This window comes from Poeciliopsis prolifica, unplaced genomic scaffold, assembly GCF_027474105.1.
Source record: "Poeciliopsis prolifica strain line A6 unplaced genomic scaffold, Auburn_PproV2 SCAFFOLD044, whole genome shotgun sequence".
Classification (NCBI taxonomy): Eukaryota; Metazoa; Chordata; class Actinopteri; order Cyprinodontiformes; family Poeciliidae; genus Poeciliopsis; species Poeciliopsis prolifica.
In genome coordinates, this window is record NW_026562419.1 from 4,053,737 (window position 1) to 4,060,773 (window position 7,037).

Consider the following 7,037-nt stretch of genomic DNA (forward strand, 5'->3'; position numbering starts at 1 on the left):
TTTTAAGACGTTTTTATGTAGACCCTCATTAACTGGTCATTAATCCCTGACCTGCGTTAACGTCTCTGTCCTCATGAGTAAAACAGTTAATGAGATTTCTGACATCATGTGGTCAAAAAAACAGATTTTATCCCAAATATGTCAAGATTAACTTTATTTAGTAAAAAATAAAAGTTGTTTTTTTCCAGCAGCTGAAGTGAAACCTGTTTTTGTCCCAAAGAATCGTTTTGACTGGACTTGAGGTCAAAGTTCATGGATTCCCTGCAGTGTTTTAAATCTTCTGGACACCTGAAGGTTTCTTCTCTCTCTCTGCTCTTTGGGAACGTTCAGATTTTGGCTCTAGGTTTCAGGTTTCTTGGTTCTGGTTGTTTTCCAACAGACTCAAAATGAAAGTCAGACATGAAGCAGAGGAAACGCTGAAGCTGCTCTTTGCTTCCTGATGTTTCCTTGAAATGAATGAATTGGTCACAAGTCGTCTTTAAACGGGTCAAAAGGTCATCTTGGGACCCATTTATATGACTATAGACAAAGTTTGACTAAAAAGCTGAAACTGAAAACATGGTTTGGATTCTGTGCAGCTTTTTTAGAGTGAAATTAAAATTCAAGTCATGATATAAAAACCAAAACGTTGCTGTTTCTCCGCTGCTCCTTTATTTTATCATTTTGTCTCAAGAGCTTCAACATCCAGCAGCTCTTTGCAGATTATTATTATCATTATTATTATTATTATTATTATTATTATTATTCTATAGGGTGATATCCATAAATTAATATTTTCTAAATATCTTCAAAACTTAAAATAACTAAATTATATACATATTTATACACACATCCAAACTAAATCCAAACTAAAGACTTTAGACCAATGGGAGGGAAAAGAGTTGAAGAAACGGAGCAGCACACACAAACCACACCACTTCGCAGCCTGCCTGCAGAGGGTGCAAATGAGTTCCTGCAACTGCTCAAGAGCCACAAAGAAAAACACATCCAAACTAATCCTCTCAGCTAATTTTGTGTCTTTTAAATATTTAAGTGCTAGAATTATAAAAATCATTTGTTTGTTGCTTCCCTAATAAATGATCCATATTTATTGATTTCTCCATCAGTTTTCTTTCCTCTCTGTTATATATTTCCTACAATAAATCAACATGTTGCATTTTCTGTTTCCCTGCAATCATCACCTGATGATGTCTCCGTTATTTTAAACTAGTATAAAATCCTCAACCTGTTAATCCATGCTTCCTGTCTCCTATTCATTATATTATTACTCATAATTACCTCCCTCTGTATTTTATTCCTTCCTCTTTCTTTAAATCTCTCCTGCTACATGTTATTTATTTTATCTTTAATAATTACTGTAATTTCTGTTCTACTTAGTGGGACTTTATATTCAATCTTTAACTGATTCTTTAGCCAATTTATCTCCTTTGTCATTTGTTTTTGCTTTATATCATATTTCAAATAATGAACTTCATCCAGAAGATCTTGACGGCTGTCAGATTTATAAAACATTGAAACTGAACATAAAACTGCCTCATCAGGCTTCACCTCCAGCAGCCATTGTAATGCCAAAATAACTGATAGATTATCTCTTGTTCTTTTTATAATAACTTTTTGTTTTGGAATATAAACTGCTATTTCTGTTTTACCATTTTCCTCTTTTGATGCAACTGTATATATTTGTATCATATTTTCTTATATCATTTCTGAATACTGCTGAATAATTTCATACAAACCTCCACAGGTCTGATCTGTTTCTTTGGTTTCTAAATGTACTATTGGCATTTCAAATAACCATGGAGCAATTTTAGATTTAATTACAGTTTTACAACATGATATATTATTTATCCCCAAATGATCTGCATAAATATTTCCTTCCCATCCAAAACTCCTGATGTTATGACCAAACTCCCAACATTCTCTGAATATTTGTTTAGTGGTGATTTTCCTCCTGCCCTCCTAAACTGAACCAATAATTTGCTGAGTTTCTTAAGTCTTGTGGCATTTCTGTGCTATTTCCTGAGCCTTTACCTTGGATTTGATCTAAATCTAATAACATAATTAGCAGCTGACTTATTAACAAAACACCCATAATCCAGCACAGAACAAATTAAAACATCAGATATTCTTTTCAGATGTGTTTGATGCCCCAATCATTCCTCTCAAAATATTAATGCCTTTTCTACATTTATCAATAATATTATGTATATGTATCTTAAATAACAGTTTTACATCAAACCATAAGCAAAAGTGCCTCACAATATTTACCTGCTTTAACTTTTACCCATATAATTAACTTTTCATTGAAACTCATATAACTGCCCACCACAGATTATCGGACAGATTATTCATCAGTTACATAAACATTCTAATCTGGAAGTTGATGGTACTAAAAGTTAAAATGATGAATGACAAGAACTTTGACCTCTCCAGGATTTTCTAGCGCAAACGGCCTATTAAAAGCCCACAAAACAGTGAGAGAGTTAGATTACAGCTAGTAAAATCTGATCTGTTTACATTTTCACTCTGACTTCTAGTGGAAGTTTCTAAATTAACTACCAAAAGCACCAAACTGTTCAAACACAGAGAAATGAAATCCAGCTCTCTGTCTCTGGTAAGATCAGACTGTGGAGTTAGTGTTGCTGTGTGTGAAATGGATGAAATGCTGTAGTTTGTCTCTGTGTTTGAAAGGATCAGTGATCCTGCAGAGTCCTGTCCTCCCTGTGATGGAGGGAGATGACGTCACTCTGAGCTGCAGAGCAAGGAATCCAACCCACAACCTCCCAGCTGCTTTCTATAAAGATGGCTCCTTCATTGGTGATGGATCAGCAGGCAGCATGACCCTCCTCCATGTTTCCAGCTCTGATGAAGGCCCTATAAATGTAGCATCAGCGGTTCTGGAGAGTCTCCATCCAGCAGGGTCTCTGTCAAAGGTCAGGGGTCATCTGAAGCATGCAGTTCCACAGGGTTGTGACCTCAACCCAAATTTCTTCTTTTGAGCTTCTTTTAAAGTTGTATATTTTCTTCCAGCAGTTTGCAGGCTGGTTCAAGGCCCTCCCTGCCACACAGTGAAGTGTTCTTGAGCAAGGCACTGAACCCAAGTTACTTAAAGATTTGGCTAATGACTGAGTGAATGATAATGTGATTTAAAGGGGACATGTTGAGCAATATCTACTTTTTAGATCTAAACTCCATTTGATCATCTTCTTGGATTCTGTCTGATCAGTGAATCTTTGTCTCTTCTGGTCCTGAGATCAAACAGTATCTTTCTTTATCTCCACGGAAACCATGATACAGCAAAGCGCTAAGCTGCTAAAGGCTCCAATATGACAACAAATTTTATTTTAGACATGAATTCATTGTTGTTTCCCTAGCGGTAGCATGGTGCTAATGTTAGCACTGTGAGCTAATGGTTAGCCTGAATGAAGTGAATAGTTTGATTCCAGAAACAGTTTGGTGCTCTCAGTGGTGTTCTTGGTGTCGGCGTTAGCTAACAGGCTAACTCTGTTTCCAGTCGACTTGATTCATGAAATATTTCTGTCTTCATCATGTGAGGCTGAATGGACCAGCCTCACTTCTTTTCATAAATCTGGAAGCAACAAGAAAAAATAGCTCTGCTGTCAAACTACAAAGATGGCCGGAGTAGTGGAACCTCATTTAAAGAGACAGTAGAATAAAGACTTGTTATCAGACGGAGCTCAGAATGAGAAAATATCCTGAAGACTCAGCAGGAAGTCACTTCCTGTAGAGCACAGTTGCATGGTTTACAGGAAAACAGAAAGGACTTAGCATGATGTGTTAACATGATGTGTTAGCATGATGTGTTAGCATGATGTGTAACATGATGTGTTAGCATGATGTGTTAACATGATGTGTTAGCATGATGTGTTAACATGATGTGTTAGCATGATGTGTTAGCATGATGTGTTAACATGATGTGTTAGCATGATGTGTTTAGCATGATGTGTTAACATGATGTGTTAGCATGATGTGTTAGCATGGCTGAGCGGATCAGTTCAACCCAGATCAGTCTGACTATAAATCATAACCACCTTCAGATCAGCTTCTGTTTCTGCCAGGTAAGGATAACGATTACAACGGTGAGCTGTTTCCTGTCAGTCTCAGGTTCAGCGCCCCCTGATGGCTGGCTTCCTCTGTTCCTCCTGTCTGTTCTGGTTCCAGCTGGTTCTGTTCTGGTGTTTCTGGTTGTATTGGGAAGACGATGCGTTCAGAGGAAACTCCAAGGTCAGATATTTCCTCCTTCATGCTGAGCTCTTCATGTTTACTGGAGTTTTTTCTGTAGTTTATTGTAGTTCCCTCCAGTTTCCTGTAGTTTGTGGGATGTTACTGTGAGCTTCAGTCAGAGGTAAAGCTGCTGTTTCTCCTGCAGCTGCAGAGAAAGATGGCGTCCGGATCGGCGCAGAGCCACTGGACCGTCTCAAAACAGGTCCGGCCGGGTCCAAACCAAGAGCCAGACTGATTCTGGTTCTGTTCCAGTTCCAACCAGTCTGTGTGGTTCTGTTCAGGTTCTGGTCCAGACCGTCTACACCGAGGTGAGGAGGTCTGGTTCTGGTCAGGTTGGACCAGGAACCATCAGCTGCTGATCTTCACCAAACTGAATCTGGAGATGGTCCTGAAGCTGTTCAACTCATTTTCTGACATCTGTGACAGGAAGTGATGTCACGGATGTCTGACAGGAAGTGTCAATGGGCTCTGAGTTCAGGAGCCCATTGAGACAGAATGCAGCAGCGGTTCTGTTGGACCTCCAGCAGATTTTACAGCTTTCACACTTGAAGCAAGAAAAATATCAGTTTTATCTTTTAAAAAAGTTTACTGTATTTTTTAAAGCTTCCTTTGTTTTTATTTAGACTTAGACTTTCTTTATTGTCATTGCTCAAAGAAACATAAGTATAATTGGCCATGAAATATCATCTGTTGGCCACCAGAGCTCACAGAAACACGTCTGCCTCCACTGCTCTGCGTTAAGGAGGAGTGCTGTGTGGTTCGGTTCGGTCCGTTCAGAACCAGGTTGTTTATTTTGCACCATGTTGTACCTTTTTCTATAAAACTATATTAAATTATTTAAGGTGATTTCTATGTTTCTGCAGGAAATGATGGTTCATCCCAGTTCTGTTTGTTGTTTCTGTTTATATATAAATAAAATGATCTGTGCATCAGGAGGCCTGTTTGTGCCCTCAGCAATAATATTTATCTAAATATAATAACTGATCAAAATAATCTAGTCTGGCCCTCAGTCTGATAATGATTCAGTTTCTGCCTCCATGTTGATCACCATGGTGATGGTGAGGATGAAGATCTGAGCCTCTAACTGTCACATTATGGGAAAGAATATTTTGTTCATAAACTGGTTTGTAATAAAAACGTTGGTCTGATGTTGACTTAGAAAAACAGTTTCTATTTATATTTTTATAATTATCCTGCAATAGGTGGAAAAAAACCCTCCTTGACTCTAAACACAGAAAAGCTTCAGCTGCAGAGAAACTCTGACTTTAATGTAATCATTCTGCTAAAAGCCCGGTTCTACAGGCAGAACGTGTCAGAACCACAGCAGATAGAAGAATATCTGGTTTATATCAGATATCCTGATACAAGAGTCGGTACCGACTGTCACCATGAGTCCAATGCAGCTCAAAGCCCCGGCGTCACCTGGTGCCATCCTACTGACTGTTCGCTCTGCTTCTCCTTAAGATCTTAAAATCAGTAGCAAACTGGAAGTTTACAATAAAATGTCACAGGAAAACAAAACTGATTAAAACAGACAAACAGCCAACAAGGTGGCAAAGAATCAGGAAGTGGTGGATTTAAAAAGAGACGCCTCGTCAGGGATTGGTGGAGCTGAAAGCTGGTGACGATCAACCGAGGAAGAGGAGGAGGGGAAGAGGAGGAAGGCTGCATCCAGTTCCCTGTGGAGTCAATAAGCAGGAAGCTGCAGCTCCAGAAAAGAAGAAAAATAAAACAAAGATGGCCGTAACAGTCAGGTTTCTGAAGGAAAACAATCTGAGACTCATTCAAAATAAAAATATTCAGCAGGACATTTGTTTTAAAGGTTGAACAGAGGAAAACAGAAAAATTTGTGACCAAACATTTGGGAGGATTATTAAATATGTGTCAGGAGCAGCAACCAGATCCAGATCCAGATCCAGATCAGTCTTCAGCTTAAAACTAAGTGGTTGTTTCTGGATCTATTTATGATTAATAAAACATTTATAGTTTTCTGGGAAGATTTAAATTCATATGGATCTTTTGTTAAATCAGTGAATGTTTTAAATGCATCTCCATCAATGATTTGACCAGTAAGATACTTTTTATAGTTAGTTTTCAGAGACATCACAGTTTTTATTAGATTTTATTTTATTTATTTTATTGAATTTACTGATCAGAAGCCCAGCTTCATATGCAGGAACATTGAACCTATTTATTATTTTAAAGTTTTTATCTGTGTTCTTCTGTAGGTTTTAAAACCTGGAGTTTATTTTGATTTAATCGCAGAAATCCTGTTAAATCAATCAGTGCTGCAGACTGAGCACCTGGTGGCACTGTTGTCCAACTCAAACGTTAAACTGGAAGCTTCAAATGACTCCAAGTTCTAGGAATGTATATATATATATATATGTGTGGTAATGGTAATGGCGAACCAACCAGACATTGTCGTAGTGGATAAACAACAGAGGAAAGCCGTTATAGCCGCTATATATATAGATCTATATATATAGATCTATATATATAGATCTAGCTACCTCTATCCTGGTAGAGGATATATAGATCTATATATATAGATCTATATCTATATAACCTCTGGTAGAGGACCCGAGCTCAGAGGATAAGAACCACCGCGGTGGGTGAGAAGGGAATTTTTTTTTATTTACATGTGGGACGACTAATCAGGTGGGAGGGGTTTAATATTTGCTTTTACTTTCCACCTGACCTTATGCAAATAAACAAAAAGAAAAAACATAAAATGTTTAAGTTTTATCTCTTTATAAGAAAAATCCATAAAACATCCAACCAAGAAGCTG